Source organism: Pelodiscus sinensis, chromosome 32, assembly GCF_049634645.1.
Source record: "Pelodiscus sinensis isolate JC-2024 chromosome 32, ASM4963464v1, whole genome shotgun sequence".
In the NCBI taxonomy this organism is placed as follows: Eukaryota; Metazoa; Chordata; order Testudines; family Trionychidae; genus Pelodiscus; species Pelodiscus sinensis.
In genome coordinates this window covers 7,806,935-7,826,692 of record NC_134742.1, presented here as the reverse complement: position 1 = coordinate 7,826,692, position 19,758 = coordinate 7,806,935, and the positions used below count along the sequence as shown (strand labels likewise).

Here is a 19,758-nt window from a genome sequence, read left to right as displayed (position 1 = left end):
GAGGACCAGATCCAGGTATGTCCCATTCCACCTTCCTTACCCTGTAGGAGCCAGGCACGCACAGAAACAATTGGTAGGGTGGAGGTGTTGAGAGCCATTGAACCAAACTGTGTGTGATAGAAACCCATTGAAGCCAGGGGCTGCAGTACGACCACTAGTTCCCTCACCCAGTGTTCCTCAACCAGTGGTACGAGTACCTTTAGGGGTACTTGAGAGATGTCGAGGGGAGGAAAGGGAGGGTACATCAACACAACTGAAATTTGAAGAAAAATGAATTTTTGTTTTCAGTTGTGCAGCATTTTATTGTTATGATTTTTACTCCCAAAAAGTCATCACCTGCCCAGCTATGGTTAAGCTGTTTAAACAAATGTGTCAGAATGGTAGAAAAAAATGTTGTGTGTGTGAAAACTGTAGGTACTAGGGGTATATATATATATATATTGAAAAAGGGGTACTGTATAAAAAAAGGTTGACACACACTGCCCTCACCTATGGTATCAGGCCATGATGGGAAGATACCTCCTGGGCTTGAATCAATTATAAGGATTCTGGGTGATACATATGGGCTGTGTCTAGACTGGCCAGTTTTTCCAGAAAATCATCCGCTTTTCCGGAAAAACTTGCCCACTGTCTACATTGGCCGCTTGAATTTCCGCAAAAGCACTGACTTCCTACTGTAAGAAATCAGTGGTTTTTGCGGAAATACTATGCTGCTCCCGTTTGGGCAAAAGTCCCTTTTGTGCAAAAGTTTTGCGCAAAAGAGCCAGTGTAGACAGCTGAGATTTGTTTTCCTCAAAAAAGCCCCGATCGTGAAAATGGCGATCATGGCTTTTTTGCGGAAAAGCGCGTCTAGATTGGCCATGGACGCTTTTCCGCAAAAAGTGCTTTTGCGGAAAAGCGTCCATGCCAATCTAGACGCTCTTTTCTGAAAATGCTTTTAACGGAAAAGTTTTCCGTTAAAAGCATTTGCGGAAAATCATGCCAGTCTAGACGTAGCCTATGTAGTACTGTTGCTAGGGCATTGATTATGGCTGTATATGCTCATATTTGTACTGAGGCAACCCGCATCAATGGTCTTTGGGGCTAAGAAAGGCAAGTCTGCATGAGCAATGAGTCAGGATAAACTTACGCGTTATTAGGGAAATTATTTCCAATGTGACTCAAAGAAAAGCGCTGGGAGTCTTGGTCTTTAGTATGCCAACTTCCCGAATGAAACTCTTCACAACGGGGCATGCATGTGGCGAGAGAGACTTTTCAGGGAGTCAATCCCAGCTCCTGTTAGGCCAGAGAAATAGAAGTGGAGCTAGCAATCAAGTCCCTCAATCCTCAAAGGAGCTTCCATTTTTCTTTTGAACGTTTTTATTCCAGCTTTGAAATGAAAATAAACAAACAATCCCTTGGAATATTGACCATGTGACAGATCACAAGCAAGCCTGCTTTCTGCTTCATTTCTGCAAATAGGGGGTCCTGGATGCCTTTTTAATTATATCAGGAAAGCTTCCTTCTCACAAATCCATTTAACAACAGCACTGCAGGTCTCAGAATGAATCTGCTTGCCTTTTATCACTCCACAGCTGTTCCTTTCGGCAGGGCCCACTATTGGGAACCTAGAACAAAGGAGAAATTCATAATTTGTGCATTTGAATGTATTAAACCAATGACAGCTTTTTCACCTCAAGAACTCACATTTGTAATAACTCTTGCTTTCTTCCTTCTCCTGTGTATTTTCCTACTGTGCCCTAGGGCAGATATGATGAGCAGGTGTGTCTCAGCAGAAAAGACTTGTCAACATTACCAAAAGAGTGATTTATTCCTAAGGGAATTCTGTGCCACTGCATAGGCGCAGAATTCATGTGTCCCGGAGAATTTTCTTTCCGTAGAAATTACAGTCTGCCCTGGAAGTGCTGCAGTTCCATCTTTTGCCCGACAGAGGTCACTGTGGCACCAGAACACAGCAGGAATGAAGAATTGCTCTAGGAGCAGAAATTCAACACCAGCACCCTGGCCACAGAATGAGGTGAGCACAGAGTGGAATGCACAGGGTTTTGGGGGGCGGGGTGTTCAGAATGGCTGGGGAGGACAAACCAGGGTGGGGGATCAGGAGACAGTGGGGGTGACAGTGATGAATCAAGGGTTGAATGGGGATGGAAGTGCAAGGCCTCATGAGGAGAGGGGAGGAGACTACGGATACACATCAGGATGATGGGTGAGGGGGACAGGGGCAAATGCATCTGACTGAATGGGAGAGCTTTCAGGCCAACCAGGATCTTCATGGAGAGGTTTCCTGATCCCTAAAAAATCTCCTGCCAAAAAAGCATTCTGTTCTCTGCTGATCCCACCCACCCCAAACAACCCTCCAAGTTCACTCCCAGGCTCCTCCGCAATTAATTCTCTCTCCCTTAGTTCCTTCGTTACTCTGACTCCCCCCAGCCTTTGCCCGGATCCTGGTTCCGTATTGTAGCCAAAATTATTACTCGAAGTGCTGTACTGATATGCCTAATAAGGAATCCATTTGTTTTAAAAAACAATGTCTTGCATCTTTTTTGTTGTCTGAACAGTTACAGAAATACTTGCTGATGGATATTTTGAAATAAATTATGAAAATAATTCAAACCCACGTGGTTATATTGTGTTATTTCAACAAAATATGCCGGATTTTGTAGACTTTTAAAATATTATGGGCAGAATTTTTATTTTTATTTTGTGGGGACAGAATTCCACGAGGTGTAATAACAGCAACAAACATATAATAATTCCCACGGACATATGGCTGAATTACACTGGAGTGAAGTCGAGTACACACAGCTGGAATGTAGAGAGATATTGCCACTATCCTCAAAATCAGTGTTAAAAACCCAAAACATACACAAATAAGTTTATTTTAAAGACCTGCTGAGACGTGGAAATATAGAGTTGGCAAATTAAACAACCTTAACACTGTCCTATAATGACATCATTCAAGAACTAGACAATGAAGGTATTTTACTGTTTATAGTCCTATCTTAGATTAATAGATCTTAAGTCTCAAAAGGATGGTTTGGATCATCTACTCTGAATTTCTGTGTCCAGAAAGATACATTATGATAATCAATGCCATTCAGTATCACCCATGGAGATGCTATGGATTGTCAGAAGATTATATTCTCAGATGCAGGCCCCTTTGTGTTCTTGAACACAGCGTGCAGATGTGAATGCCTCATCTCAAAAAAGATACACTGGAATTGGAAAAGGTTCAGAAAAGGGCAACAAAAGTGATTAGAAAGATAGAATGGCTGCCAGATGAGGAGAAATTAATAGGATTGGCAATTTTCAGCTTGGAAAAAAGATGACTAAGGGGGGGATATGATGGAGGTCTATAAAATCATGATCGCTCTGGAGAAAGTGAATAAGTAAAAGTTATTTATTCCTTATAGTAACACAACAATGAGGGGTCACCAAATGAAATGAATAGTCAGCAGGTGCGAAACAAACAAAAGGAAGTTTTTTTTTCACACAGTGGAAAATGCATGCTCTGTGGAACTCCTTGCCAGAGGATGTTGTGAAGGCAAATACCATAAAGCTACATCTAGACTATGGGGCTACTTCAGGATACTTTCAGTAACCCAAAATAGCTATTCCACGTCTTTTAAATCTATTTCAAAATAGATTTCGAAAAAATGGGCTCACTATTCCAATATCCCTGTAACCTTATTCCACGAGGGTTAAGGGACATTTTAGAATAGCGGTTTATTCTGAAATTAGATTGAAATAAGATACACAATTTGCATAGCTCAAATTGCGTATCTTATTTTGACCTATGGGTTCAGAGTAGATGCACCCTAGTAGGGCTCAAAAAAGAGCTAGATAAATTATTGGAGGTTAGGTCCATCAATTGCTATTAGCCAGGATGACAGTATTGGTGTCCCTGGCCTCTGTTTGCCAGAAGTTGGGAATGGGTGACAGGGAATAAATCACTTGATTCTCTGTTCTGTTCATTACCTCTGGGGCACCTGGCATTGGCCACTATCGGAATACAAAACACTGGGCTAGATGAACCATTAATCTGATCCAATATGGCCACACTTATGTTCTGAAAGCATGATCTAGTCCCATTAGTGAATATATTCTCTTAAAATCTTGAAACAACAGCACACTCGTGTGCCTTGTGGAAGCAGGATATTGAATGATGCAGGGGAGTTTTATATTATGCAGCTGAGAGGTGTCCAGGAGGAAAACAGTGCAATTCCCAGCACTTCCGGTTGTCCTGGCACAACCAAACGCTGAGCTTTCTTTCTGTTAGAAAAAGAGGAAGCTGCAATCAAAGTTGTCGGCCCTAGCTCTGACCATTTAAGAGTTCTGGAATAAATGAACTCATGCAGAGACACACAGACGGATGGACTCACAGACAGACAAACACACAAATCTCTAAAATATATAGAGAGATATCTTAGAGAAATTACCTTTTTATTGACCTCTGTCATGATCTTCAATTCCTATTAGTGACAGAGGGAGGGAGTGTATCACTTTTGGTCCCTGTCAAAATCAGAAAGTCAAACTATTGTTTCTAAGCTGCTAGAAAATAGTCAACACCAGCAACGCTCACCGTGTTTGATCCAGATGGGAATTGTCCACCCAGGTCCACTTCCTCTGTGGGGATGTCATGGTGAGTCCCAGCCAAACCGGATTTGTGTCCTGAGTGACATTGGCTATGAAATCCTGTGAAGTACAAATTAGAAGGGACTGAATGAACATGCCATAAGTTGATACCATTCCCTGCAAACTCTCTTTAGACACAGGCTGTTGATTTTCAGGGGCTATCATGAGCAACGATCAGCACTACCTGAGCCAAAGCTATTTCTTTCCAAAGACAGGTCATTCTGGAGTTAGAGGGGCTCCCTAGGAACTGGCTGTTGGTGTTGGGCTGAGATGCCTGGGAGAAGGGATTGCCCTGCATGCTGTTTGACCTTCTCTGTTCCAGGGCTGGTATTCCTGTGTAAATAGCAAGTCATCCCGGACTCCATGTTGTTAACTTCTCCTGCACCAGAAATCACTCAACAAGGTCCCAAAATGCTGCTTCTGCTTGGCAAAGGAGCAGCAGTAGTGTTAGAAATAGGGGCGATAATATTATAACAAGTGACCTATTACCCCAGCTGCAGTGTATGTAATTTCATAGAATCATAGAATACTAGGACTGGAAGGGACCTCGAGAGGTCATCGAGTCCAGTCCCCTGCCCTCATGGCAGGACCAAATACTGTCTAGATCATCTCTGATAGACATTTATCTAACCTACTCTTAAATATCTCCACAGATGGAGGTTCCACAACCTCCCTGGGCAATTTATTCCAGTGTTTGACCATCCTGACAGTTAGGAACTTTTTCCTAACGTCCAACCGAAACCTCCCTTGCTGCAATTTAAGCCCATTGCTTCTTGTTCTATCCTCAGAGGCCAAGATGAACAAGTTTTCTCCCTCCTCCTTATGACACCCTTTTAGATGAATGAAAACAGCTATCATGTCCCCCGTCAGTCTTCTCTTTTCTAAACTAAACAAACCCAATTCCTTCAGACTTCCCTCATAGCTCATGTTCTCTAGACCTTTAATCATTCTCGTTGCTCTTCACTGGACCCTCTCCAATGTCTCCACATCTTTCTTGAAATGCGGTGCCCAGAACTGGACACAATACTCCAACTGAGGCCTAACCAGTGCAGAGTAGAGCGGAAGAATGACTTCTCATGTCTTGCTCACAACACATGTTAATGCATCCCAGAATCACGTTTGCTTTCTTTGCAACAAATTTGCCTTTTACTTTACCATCTCCTTTTCATCCTGTATCACCAGGAGGTGAGACCTCTTCGCTAAGCAATCATCATTGCTCCTGTTCCAAATTCCACTCTCTTTAGATGCCCAGTAGCATTTTCCCTCATGCATGTGCCAGTCCGTAGGGCAGAATTTGCACCCGGAGCCCTCTGGAGTAAGGAAAGAAGATAGTTTAGTTTAAGGATAGGTCTTGTTGCCGGATGGCAGGAAACACTGCAGCCCAGGGGGAAGGTGCATTGGTAGAGGTGTCAGCCAGACCTCTGGTATTGCAGAATGGAATTGCAGAGCTGGAAGTTTGTGGGGATCTAGTGCTTTTATTTGAACGTGTAAATCATTAGACTGTGTACATAGACATGGTCAGTGAATGAAGTCTCCCCCATCCACCCAAACATCATGCAAAATAGAAAACTAGAGCTGTCCAGCAAAAAGATTGCAATTTCTGCTGGCCGCCTTCTGGTGCATTTAAAAGATAAGTAGTGGGTAATGTTCCCTCTAATCTTTTCCATCCATGTGTGGGCTTTTTCCATGTATGTGCAGAATAATTTCCTCAGCTCTTACAGTTTCCTCAGCTCTTATAGTTTTTCAGGTGGTGGCATCAAAATGGGATTATTACACCTCATTGCCACTTTTGAACAGCAATGTTGCTTTGCCAGTTTGGGTAGCTACATTTCCCCCCTCCCTTAATTCCCTGTGAAATTGCAGTTGGATATTTCTGCTCTTTAGCTCTTGCATACAGTGTTGTAGTGCGCTGCTAAAGAACGAGAAAGTTCCTCCCCAGAGATGGCTGCTTATTGTTGATAGATGATTTATGGTAGGGAGGTTGCTAAACCAGTGTTTCTCAACCAGTGGTATGCGTACCTTTAGAGGTACTCGAGAGAAGTCTGGGGAGTATGTAAACACAACTGAAATTTGGAGAAAACTGAATTTTTGTTTTACGTTTTACAGCATTTTATTATTTTTGTATTTTTAACACCCAAAAATTTCATCGCCCACTCAGCTACAATTAAGTTGTTTAAACAAATATGTTGCAATGGTAGAAAAAATATGGTGTGTCTGAAAACTGTAGGTACTGGGGGTACTTATAATTTTTATTTTTTTTAAAGGGGTACTGTATAAAAATAAGGTTGAGAAACATTGCTCTAAACCATAGTTAAAGCCATAGGGTGATCTTTTCCCCCCGCAGGACACTGTTGTGTATATGGTGGGATATAGGAGGAGTGGAAGAATCTTTCAACCTTTGGGGATGCAAGATTCACAAGCAATGAGGGTATTTATAGCACATATGGAAGCAACCTGTTCTGTGTGTACTGAATTACAAAGTTGCCACTAGACGTCACCGCAGTGCAGGAAGCTGCAGTGGTACCTATGAGGTTACCTTCGGAGGGTATGTCTACACTACCCTCCTAGTTCGAACTAGGAGGGTAATGTATGCATACCGCACTTGCTAATGAAGCCCGGGATTTGAATTTCCCGGGCTTCATTAGCATAAGCGGGGAGCCGCCATTTTTAAATCCCCGCTGCTTCGAACCCCGTGTAGCGCGGCTACACGGGGCTCGAACTAGGTAGTTCGGACTAGGAGGAGTAACGGTAGTTCGGAATAGGACCCTAGTCCGAACTACCTAGTTCGAGCCCCGTGTAGCCGCGCTACACGGGGTTCGAAGCAGCGGGGATTTAAAAATGGCGGCTCCCCGCTTATGCTAATGAAGCCCGGGAAATTCAAATCCCGGGCTTCATTAGCAAGTGCGGTATGCATACATTACCCCGCTAGTTCGAACTAGCGGGGTAGTGTAGACATACCCGGAGCGACTGTAGGAAGGCTGACACAGAAATTGTTTCAAGTGAGACAGGAACTCTTCCAGGTTAGTGGTGTGTCTGGTTCCATTGGTGAAAACGTAGGTGGCACCGTCGTTATTCATGCTATTCGTTGCTGCTCTGGTCTGTTCTTCACAACGGACGTGTAACTGGAAAACTTTACGACAGCACCAACATCAGTGACAAGAGGGGGTCAGAGAAAACTTTCACCATGATTTCAACAGCTTCCACCCCACCATCAACCTCAGCATGGACCAATCTACACGGGAGGTCCATTTCCTGGACACCACGATACAAATAAGTGACGGTCATATCAATACCACCCTATACCGAAAACCTACCGACCGCTATACTTACTTGCATGCCTCCAGTTTCCATCCCGGACACACCACACGATCCATTGTTTACAGCCAAGCACTGAGGTACAACCGCATATGCTCCAACCCCTCAGACAGAGACCTACACCTACAAGATCTTCAACAAGCATTCTGTAAACTGCGATACCCACACGAGGAAGTGAGGAGACAGATTGACAGAGCCAGACGTGTACCCAGAAGCCTCCTGCTACGGGACAAGCCCAAGAAAGAAACCAACAGAACACCACTGGCCTTCACCTACAGTCCCCAGCTAAAACCTCTCCAACGCATCATTAGTGATCTTCAACCCATCCTGGACAATGATCCCTCGCTTTCACAGGCCTTGGGAAGTAGGCCGGTCCTTGCCCACAGACAACCCGCCAACCTGAAGCATATTCTCACCAGCAACTACACACCGCACCATAATAACTCGAACTCAGGAACCAATCCTTGCAACAAACCTCGGTGCCAACTCTGCCCACATATATACACCAGCAACACCATCACAGGACCTAACCAGATCAGCCATACTGTCACTGGTACATTCTCCTGCACATCCACCAACGTAATATATGCCATCATGTGCCAACAATGCCCCACTGCTATATACATCGGCCAAACAGGACAGTCCCTACGTAAAAGAATCAATGGACACAAATCTGATATTAGGAATGGCAACATACAAAAACCTGTAGGGGAACACTTCAATCTTCCTGGACACACAATTGCAGCTCTAAAAGTAGCCATCCTGCAGCAAAAAAACTTCAGGACCAGACTTCAAAGAGAAACTGCTGAGCTACAGTTCATATTTAAGTTTGACACAATCAACTCTGGATTAAACAAAGACTGTGAATGGCTTGCTAACTACAAAAGCAGCTTCTGTTCTCTTGGAATTCACACCTCCAGATCAGCTGCTAGAAGTGGGCCTCATCCTCCTTGATTGGATCCACCTGGTCATCTCCAGCCTGATCCTGGCCTGCATATTTATTCCTGCCTCTGAAAATTTCCACTACATGCATCTGACGAAGTGGGTCTTTGCCCACGAAAGCTTATGCTCCTACACTTCAGTTAGTCTATAAGGTGCCACAGGACTCCTCGTCGCTTTTGCAGATTCAGACTAACACGGCAACCCCTCTGATACTTGAGAGAAAACTGAGTGTTTAATGGGGTTGTCACCTTTGCGGAACAAATATCTGGGACGTCCAGGATGATCCTGAGCCTGTGTAATTAAACAGCAGACTGGCTGTGTACACGGAGCATCTAGACTGATTAAAAGAATGACCTTGGGAAAACCTAGCCAGGAGTTATGAACCTGAGCAGATACAAAATTCGTTTGTAGATACCTGCAAATTTACAGATATCTGCTTTATATCCACTGGTATCCGCATCCACATTATTGTGGCTGTGGATACCAATTTTGTATCTGCGCAGAGCCGTAACTGTAAGTTGTAATCCCCTTTTCCCTACACATTTAACTGGGACATGATCTAGGCACATCCCAGGACTCTCATGTTTCCAGCTCTGATGTACATTTTGTTCATAGAATCATAGAATCATAGAACACTAGAACTGGAAGGGACCTTGAGAGGTCATCGAGTCCAGTCCCCTGCCCTCATGGCAGGACCAAACACCATCTAGACCATCCCTGATAGGGGTCTATCCAACCTGCTCTTAAATATCTCCAGACATGGAGATTTCACAACCTCCCTAAGCAATTTATTCCAGTGTTTAACCACCCTGACAGTTAGGAAGTTTTTTGTAATGCCCAACCTAAACCTCTCTTGCTGCAGTTTAAGCCCCTTGCTTCTTGTCCTATCCTCAGAGGACAAAGAGAACATTTTTTCTCCCTCCTCCTTGTAACATTCTTTTAGCTACTTGAAAACTGCTATCATTCCCTCTCTAAGTCTTCTCCTTTCCAAACTAAACAAGCCCAATTCTTTCAGTCTTCCCTCATAGCTCATGTTCGCTAGACCTTTCATCACTCTTGTTGCTCTTTTCTGGACCTTCTCCAATTTCTCCACATTTTTCTTGAAATATGGTGCCCAGAACTGGACACAATACTCCGAGTGACGTCTAACCAGAGCAGAGTAGAGCGGAAGAATGACTTCTCATGTCTTGATCACAACACTCTTGTTAATGCCTCCCAGAATCATGTTTGCTTTTTTTGCAACAGTCTCCCACTGTTGACTCATATTTAGCTTGTGGTCCACTATGGCTCCTGGCTACCTTTCTGCATTACTCCTTCCTAGGCTGTCATTTCCCATTCTTCATATCATATGGTGACCTGCAATGAGGATGTGCCGGGGGTTCTGATCACATAACACATTGGAAGCAGAAGTGGAATCTCAATGGCATGTGGGAAAAGGAGAATTCATGGTACACTGTTACATACCTGTGCAAAGGGTTATAAGCCCTGGAACTACTCACCCCACAGCCCCAGTGCTATCACAGCAGCCAGCAGGACAATATTCCCAGCCCATCCGACCCCTAGAGCAATTCGAATACAGCGGGCACGCTCACAGGAATCTGCAACAATCCATATGTGGAGCTCATTCTAACACCCCTTCTGCTTCTCTGCCAAGCAGAAGCAACATGCCAGGGCCTTGTTGGGTGGTTTCCAGTGTAGGAGAAGACAACAACATGGAGTCTGGGACTACTTGCTATATTTATACATAAATCCCAGTCCTGGAACAGGGTTGGTCAAACAGCAGTCAGAGATAATAACAGTGAGACATGGGATGCTGTTGTATAGCCCATAGCGTATTTATGTAACACCAGAAGCAATTATTTGAAGTGTCTTACCAGAATACCATATGTCAAAGCTGAAGATATACTAAAGATAACTATGGGTATGTCTACACTACAGCACTAAGCTAATTCAAATTAGCGCATCCAGACTTAAAAACTAGTTCGAATTAGCGTTTTGCTAATTCGAACTAGCATGTCCACATTGAGAGGACCCTGAACCGAGGTTAAGGATGGCCGGAAGCAATGCCGGCAGGGCATCAGATTAGGACTTAGAGCGTGGAACTGCTGTCTCAGGCTAGCCGAGGGATGTTCTTAAAAGGACCCGACCCCCACCCTGGACAGACAGTTCTCAGGGGTTCCCCGCTTGCAAAGCAGTCCTGGTTTGGAGTGCCCTGAGTGCCCACACTCGGCACATCACAGCACTCGGCCATCAGCCCGGCTGCACTTGCCGCAGGCTGCCATTCGGGGTGAGGGGTAAATCGTGGGGCTGCAGGAGAGCTTCCACCCCAAGGAGCCTGCAGAGCCAGCCCAGTCCTCCCCATCGGGGGCTCGTACCCCATTCCACCCTCACCTCCTTCCGCTTACCCCTCCCTAGCCCCCCTTCCTGATGTACAAAATAAAGGACACGTGTGTTCAAAAATAGAATCTCTCTTTATTGAACAAAACTGGGGGAGACTGGGAAAAGGAGGTGGGAGAGGGGAAGAGAGAGGGTGGGAGAGGGGAGGGCAACTAAAATGATGAGGGGTTTGGAACAGGTCCCATACAAAGAGAGGCTAAAGAGACTGGGACTTTTCAGCTTAGAAAAGAGGAGACTGAGGGGGGATATGATAGAGGTCTATAAAAGAATGAGTGGTGTGGAAAGGGTGCATACAGAAAAGTTCTTCATTAGTTCCCATAATAGAAGGACTAGAGGACACCAGATGAAATGAATGTGTAGCAGGCTTCAAACTAACAACAGAAAGTTCTTCTTCACAAAGCAAATAGTCAACCTATGGAACTCCTTGCTGCAGGAGGCTGTGAAGGCTAGAACTAGAACAGAGTTTAAAGAGAAGTGAGATAAAGTGATGGAGGTTGGGTCCATGGAGTGCTATTAGCCAGGGGGTAGAAATGGTGTCCCTGGCCTCTGTTTGTGGAAGGCTGGAGATGGATGGCACGAGAGAAATGGCTTGGTCATTGTCTTCGGTCCATCCTCTCCAGGGTACCTAGTGTTGGCCGCTGTCGGCAGACAGGCTACTGGGCTAGATGGACCTTTGGTCTGACCCAGTACAGCCATTCTAAGCTCAGGGCTCAGGGTTGGGGTTCTCACTGGACCACTTTGATTTTCATGCTAACCTGCTCCTGGGTGGCCAGGTTGGCAGCTATCCTGCCCTAGACGGCCACTTTCCTGTGCCTAGTGCGGAGGTCGTGGATGAGGTCCACGGTGTCTGCACTAGACCAGGCGGGCGCCCGCCTCTTGTGGAGCTGAGCAGGCTCCCGGGAGCCACCAGCCTGGTTCCGGGAAGAGGCGGAGGCCTGTGTGGCAGCGGGTGGCTGGCTGGAGCCGTGCCAGGTGCAGGGTCTGCTGGCTGGGTGCTGGCAGGCTTACACCTGGCACGGGCACCGTAGCCAGCCCGTGCCTCTTTAAGGGATCCGGGTCTGGGAGGGGGGCAGAAGAGTTTCCCTGGTGGTGCCCAGAGTGGCCACCAGGGAAAGCTGGGGAGGGCTAGCCTCCCTCTAGTTCGAATTAAGTGGCTACACAGCCCTTAATTCGAACTAGTTAATTTGAACTAGGCGTTAGTCCTTGTAGAATGAGGTTTACCTAGTTCAAATTAAGCGCTCTGCTAGTTTGAATTAAGTTCGAACTAGCGGTTTGTGTGTATAGACGCTATGAAAGTTAATTCGAACTAACGGCTGTTAGTTCGAATTAACTTTGTAGTGTAGACATACCCTATGAGAGAAACAAGGAAAGTGAAGTAACATCATTTAAGGGATCAATTTCTGTTGGTGACAGACAAGTTTTCAAGACACACGGAGTTCTTCTTCAACGCTTCTCTCTTCCATCAAGAGAAATTGGGCCAATAAAAGATATTACCTCACCCACCTTCTTCTTCGAATATCCTGGCACCAACACAGCTGTACTCCACTGCAAACAATGTCAACCCGTTAACAAATGAACCGTCACTGACTGGTTGGCTCTGTCACATAAAGGGTGAGGTCCTAGGTACTTCCCTTTGTGGCTACACAGAGAATCTGTGCTTCAGCCATACCAGTTGAGGCAAGTGGAAAGCTGTATTAAAACTACAAGCTAGCTCTTTAAATAAACAGGAAAATAAAACAAGACAAGGAGACCGGTGGAACCTTAAAGGTTAACAATTTTATTATGGGATAAGCTTTTGTGAGTTGCAGCTCACTTCATCAGATGCATGAAGTGAAAGTGACAGAAACTGACAGTAGGGCTACAGACATGGAAGTGTTGGTAGAGTTACAGAGAAGGGAATGTTACCTCAGAGCTAATTCAGTCAAGGTGGATGTGAACAACAAGGTCAGAATACCTAAAGGGAACGATTGCTTATTGTAATGAGAGAGCTTTTCCCAATCCCAAATTCAGACCCATACTGATGGGGTGCGTCTAGACTGGCATGATTTTGCAGAATTGCTTTTAACGGAAAAGTTTTTCCGTTAAAAGTATTTCTGCAAAAGAGCGTCTAGATTGGCACGGGTGCCTTTGTGCAAAAAGTGCTTTTGCGTAAAAGCATCCGTGGCCAGTCTAGACACGATTTTGCACAAGAAAGCCCCGATCGCCATTTTCACCATCAGGGCTTTTTTGTGCAAAACAGTTCTTCCCTGTCTACACTGGCCCTCTCGCGCAAAAATATTTGTGCAAGAGGGCTTTTTCCTGAGCGGGAGCGTCAGTGTATTTGTGCAAGAACACTGACAATCTTACATGAGATCGTCAGTGTTCTCGTACAAATTCAAGCGGCCAGTGTAGACAGCTGGCAAGTTTTTGCCAGTCTAAACGCAGCCATGGTGTCAAATGTGCATATGAATTCCAGATCAAAACCAGTCTGCAACATGAAACAGCGGAAATAAGTAATTTTTCCCTTTCAGTATTCTCGCCTTCTTATTCATATCTGTCCCAATTGATTAGCTCTAATGTAACACCCTCATCTCTGTAACCGTACCACCTGTTTCTTTTTCTTTCACTTCATGCATCTGACAAAGTGAGTTGCAATTCACGAAAGCTCATGCCATAATAAAATTGTTAGTCTTTAAGGCATGACAGGACCCCTTGTTGTTTTTGATGAAACACAGTGTAGACGTAGCCAATATGTCGGGCTCTGCCCAAGAGCATGTGAGCTGATTAGAACAAGCAAAGAAAGAATTATCATCTTCACGCAAGGATCCCCTTCACTTTCCGTATTTTCTGATTCTTCTCTGAACATTTCCCAGGTTTTGAAAAAGCCGGGACTCAAGTTTTCCCGATTTTTTTTTCATGCAAATTTGGCTTTTTTGAGACCCAAGAATTTTTTGGCAGAAGAAGTAGACCTGAAACTTAAAATCAAGTGGGAGGAGGAAGATTCCACACCTTGACTACTGACCACACTTTGAGGGGAGGGCCCTTCCGGACCCTGGCCCTGCACCACAGCCTAACCTGCTTCCTGTGCATGAGTTCTGTCTGACTAGGGTCTGTCTACCTTGGAGAGCAAGATGGAGAGACGGTCTGGTACTGGCAGCCAACCCGACCCACACAGAACCACCTTCCTGACTCTATACAGAGCTTCAGTGTGGTCCCAGGGAGCAGATGGGGCTGTGCTAAGGGCCGAGATCAGGAGAAGACTCTGTCTGATCGAAGAGCCAGTACTCACAGGCTATGTCTACATTTCGCTCTCTTGTGCAAGAACATATGCAAATGAGGCATGCCTCATTTGCATATGTTCTTGCGCAGGAGAGCGCAATGTAGACGTAGCCACAGTGTGCAGCACTCCATTCCCCTCCTGATCAATGTTCCCTCTGATCTTTTCAGTCCACATGTGGAATAAATTTTGTTCTGTGCACTGAGGCATATGCCAATGTGCACCACTAGTAGAAACAAAAAAGCTAGCTGTCAGCGCTCTGCTAATCGGCTGGTGGTATTTGAATCCCTCCTGAGTCGCCGCACAAGCGCATAGCTCACAGGGAACACTGCTCTTCTTGATCCCAGCCCTGTCTGCTTCCTCTGAGCAATGGGGGAACAAGATGAGCAGGGAGCATGATCTCAATAGCTGAGACCACCAGACTGCTATATTGTAAGTACCCCCTCTTCCATGGCCTCCAAGAGTATCAGGTTCCTCTTGGACCCATCCACTATGTTTTGTTTTCAGTTTTGACTATGTGTACTCCTTTTAAAAATTTTAGAATAAAGAGTGATAAAATCCCAGCAATTTTTTTTAATAAGGGCCTTTGTTTTCATCCCCATGCTACAAGGGGGAAACTCAGGCACACAGGTGATTTGCCCCAGGACTCTTCAGCAGCAGGCGAGGGTCTCAGCCACAAGAGCAATTTTCTTTGTTAAAGACTAAAACAACTATGGAGTTTACAGCGCAAACTATAGGCAGTCGCCGCAAAATAAACAACAAAACAACCTTTGTGTCGGTCTTTGCGTGGAAAATACAGCTTGTTGGTGTGTGCCAAAGTTTCCTCTCCCCTGAGAATGACACACACACTTCAGAGAAAACTTAAAAAACAACAAGTGGTCTGGTAGCACTTTATAGACTCACATGTTTTGTTAGTCTATAAAGTGCTACCAGACCATTTGTTGTTTTTTAAGATTATCTTGTACGGACTAACTTGGCTACCCCCAATACTTTAGAGAGGCGAGGGAGAAGAGATGTTATCTTTTATTGGCTCGCTTGATTACTTGTGTGACTGGGCCCTGTCCCATGCTCTCTGAAAATTGGCTTATGCATATGCATCTCTCTCTCATTGATAAAGAAGCTGCGCCTTATGGACTCTCTCTGTGTAAAACTGTTATACAGAGTAAGGCGGATTTATCTGGGGTTTTGATCCTCTTCGGGGCTGAACTCTTGACTTCTGTTAATGGCCTTAGAGCTGGGCCTTCTCAGGGCTGACCTGATGTGTGTATGTTGCTCTGATGGGGGGCGGGGCCTGTTACTTCCGTGTCTTGGCTGGGGGAGACCAAATCATGGTGGAGAGCACCAAAGGGCAGGTAGGTGGGCACTGGGGCATGGTCAGCCCCAAGGGGACCTCTGAGTTACAACCCATCACAACCAATTCTGTTCATTCCCTCGGGGGCATCTGCCGTTGGCCACTGTCAAAAGACTGGATGGTCCTTTGATCTGACCCAATACGACTGCCCTTATGTTCTTATTGGATCAAGTTCAGCTGGTGGAAGAGACAAGCTTTTGAGCTGCACACACCTGAAGGAAAGCTCCGTGTGGCTGGAAAGTTTGTTTCTTCCACCAACCCAAGTTGGTCTGGTAAAAGCTTTGCCCACCTATCTCGTCTCTCTCCTATCCTAGGACCAACACAGCTACACTTCATGTGCACAGCTCAAGGGAGACAGATTTTTCTGCCTCTAAGACAGATACACGGGTTGGGGAAGCTCATTCAGAATCAGGCGTGTGCTGATAAATGCCTGCTGTTTGAAGTCTGTTTGGAGGCCAGCTGGACCGCTACTGGTTTTAATGTCAGCCCTCGAGAAGAATTAGTTCTCATCTGACATTTAGGCCCGGAACGGTGCTATGCAGCGTAGTTAACCCTACCACACATAGTGAGTAGCAGGGGTGGATATAGGGCAGGGCGAACGGGGCGGCCGCCCCGGGCCCCGTGCTCCAAAAAGCCTCGCGCATGCGCCGTGGCAAAGGGGGGGCCCCACGAAATTACACTGCCCGGGGCCCCGCAAAACGGTCATCTGCCCCTGGTGAGTAGTTGCTGGAACAAATCTTTAGCTGTGACATTGGAAATACAAAATTAAAGGGCAGATTCAGCCAGTCTTACTCCCTGTGAACCACTCACCCTGAGATGCTTTCACTCATCTCTTCTGAAATGCAGCACATAAAGGATCAGGCGAGGGCTGTTAGAGCCGTCCAGTGGAGTTGGGTGCCCGATTCTAGTAAATTGCAGCTCCGCTGGTTTTCTTTAAAGCCAGCCTGTAATTGCTGTGTTGCAAAAGCAGGTACCCAGGGTGCTCGAAGACTTACCATGGGCCCCACCTCCTGCTGCGTGGCGGCCTGCCTGTCTCTGCTTCTGCCGGAGGTCTAATGCCATGTAGCCCTCTTCGTCTTCCATTGGCCAAGTGTGTCCCTGCTTTGATTTCCCAGCAGGGGCTCAGAGCGGGGCAAGGAGGTGCCCCATTAACTGGCCATCAGGCATGATCTGTGCAGCTCAGGGCACCTACAAGCACTGACCGTTCTTCACTAGAAACCACACAGGAAATGCAGACATTGAGCGGTGTGCATTAAGTGGCTACCGCTCTGTCTTTCCCCCTCCCCTGGATTGTTCTGAGAACTGAACGGGCCGGGTAGATCGGCTTTGAATTCAAGCGGGTCAGGGCCCCCCAACTAGCCCTGCTGAATGGGGTTTACAACCACTGAAAGTTCGCCCTGTGTCCACACTAACCGCCTCCTAAATCATTTCCACCGTGACGTCCTCTGGGTACCAAAACCAATCTTCCCAGCTCAGCCGCAGAAGCAGTGCATTCTGGGAAACTCCGCAAACCCTCCTCCCCCAAGGCACTGAGGGGCAGCAATGGGAGGGGAGAGATGGACATGTATAAATCACTGGCCAAGACGTGGTCTGTGACCCCAGCTATGGGTGACCTGCAGAGGCTATAGGTCTGTTACAGCCCTGCACACGGCCTCTGGCTCTCTTGTGCACACTATAGGGGCTCACACTTCTAGCTCTGAAGCTGCCTGGTTCAATTCCTGCTGGTGCTCATCAAGTAAGTGCCCATTTTTCCAGTCCTTTTACCATTCTCATGGCTCTCCCCAAGCCTTTCCAATTTAGCAACATGTTTCCTGGATTGTGGGCACCAGATCTGGACACAGGATCCCAGCAGTGATCACACCAGGGCCAAAACCAGATGTAAATATCTTCCCAGCTCCTTCAAGAGTCCCCTGTTTCTACATCTCAGGGTCATCTTAGCCCTTTCGGCCACAATGTTGTACTGGGACAGGAGTACGTGGGAAGACAGCCTCATGGTATGTGTGTTAGTAGCATTCTGAGGCAGGCCTTAACATGGGCAGAGTTAAGGTTTTTTTGTGGGTGGAGCATTCTCCCTCTTATAGATCAGTGACCTACGTTCCTTTGCTACAATAGCTGCATATCACATTGTGTATTGTTTAACCGGCCTTTGCTGCTACAGTCTGGCAGGTGAAGAGTGTGATTTTTCCAAAGTAGTGCCAGCGGTTTGACACTAGAAAGAATTGTAACCAACCAGTGAACTTGCTGGAAATTGATTCGAGGCATTTCAGCTAACACATGAGCTGAGCCTGCCCATGGGATTTTCTCAGGAAATTGCCGTTGGTCAAGAAATTGCTTCACACAAAAGGAGTTGTTCACACCACCAGCATCCTTTGATGCTGCAGCAAGGCTAGTTCAGCTCAGCACTTCCTGTCAGTGGGGGGGGGTTGCCATTCGCTGCTCTCACTCTCCCCCTCCCCTGCACGCACGTGCACACACACACACACACAGCCTCATGCTCTAGATGTCCCTAACATCCTGCCTGCTAGAAGCTGGGACAGAACAATATGGGATGGATCACTCGGGAACTTCCCTGGTTAGTTCATTCTCTCCAAAATACCTATTGCTGGTGAGTGTTGGAAGACAGGTCACTGGGCTAGTCTGATACAATTAGCCTGTCATAAGACGGGATTTTCAGGTGTTCTCTCCAGAGCACGCGCGCTCGCTCTCTCTCTCTCTTCCTACTGCCTCCCCCCCCCTCAGCTCTTCTCCCCCTCCTGCCTCTCTCTCCCTTCCGTCTCTCCCCGCCCCCTTCCCCTTCCCCTCCGCCGTGGTGCTTGGCTGAGTGCTGCCTGCTCAGCTGGGCTGCCGCGAGGGAGGGGGTGGGGCGGTGATGTACACGGCCGGGGCCAGGGCCGTGTACATCACCGCCCTCCCTTCCCCTCCCACCCCGGGGAGCCCAAACAGCCTCCTGCACTGCTGGCTCCCCCGGCGGCCCGGCTGAGGGGCGCAGCAGGAGGGGAAGGGGGGTGGTGATGTACACGGCCCCGCCCCCTGGCTGTGTATGTCACTGCCCCGCCCCCTTCCCCTTCCTTCATGGCGGCTTGGCTGAGTGGTGGGTGCTCAGCCATACCACCGCGGGTGAGGAGAGGAGGGGCGGGGCAGTGACATACACGGCCATGGGGCAGGGCTGTCGACGTCACCGCCCCCCCCCTTCCCTCTCCTGCAGCGGCCCGGCTGAGGGGCGCACTACTCAGCGCCATGGTGGGAGGAGGAAGGGGGGGCCGCCCCCTGGCCGTGTACATCACTGCCCCACCCCTCCTCTCTTCCCCTGCGGCCGGCCCTTACAGCCCCTGATCCTCTCCCAGCTCTGCTTCCCACCCCCCTTCTGGCCAGCCCCACCCCCTTCCCCTCCCTGCGTGGTGCCCTGCCCCGCCCTCCTTCACTTTCCTCCGTGGCACGCTGTGCAGCCCCCAGCTGAGCGGAGCTCCCTCCGGGCCCCGGCAGGGGAGCAAGTGGTGGCAAGTGGTCCCCCCAGAGCCAGAGGCTGGAGGTCTGGGGGTGGGGAGATCCCAGCCTGCCCAGAGTGGTGCTGGGCCTCCTCCCAGCCCCGCACCTGCCACTGAGTAGTCAGATGGGTCAGTGGGGGAGGATTTGCCTGTGGGCCGGGATCCCGCCCTGTGCTCAGGTGGGTTGTGCTGGGTCCAGGTCTGGCGGGAAGCTGGGTCTGAGCGGCTGGATGTCACCCTGCCTCCATGGGATCTGTGCTGCTGCCGTTTAGCTCCAGCTTCCCCAGCGCAGCCTGGTCAGCCGGGCACCTGGCCTGAGAGCTGATGTCAAGTGCCTGGGGAGCCTTGACCCCAGCTCTCCTGTGCGGTGTCACTGC

The 19,758-nt window shown here is 47.5% G+C and overlaps 1 long non-coding RNA gene across 1 annotated transcript; it reads right to left on the bottom strand.

Annotated features, from left to right (window-relative positions):
- Positions 1–7,603: 7,603 nt before the first annotated feature.
- Positions 7,604–17,863, bottom strand: LOC142823276 (uncharacterized). Its single transcript, XR_012898549.1, has 3 exons — positions 16,892–17,863; positions 10,392–10,490; positions 7,604–7,765 (listed from the first exon to the last, which is right to left on the bottom strand). It is a non-coding gene; the product is annotated as an uncharacterized LOC142823276 (long non-coding RNA).
- Positions 17,864–19,758: the final 1,895 nt, after the last annotated feature.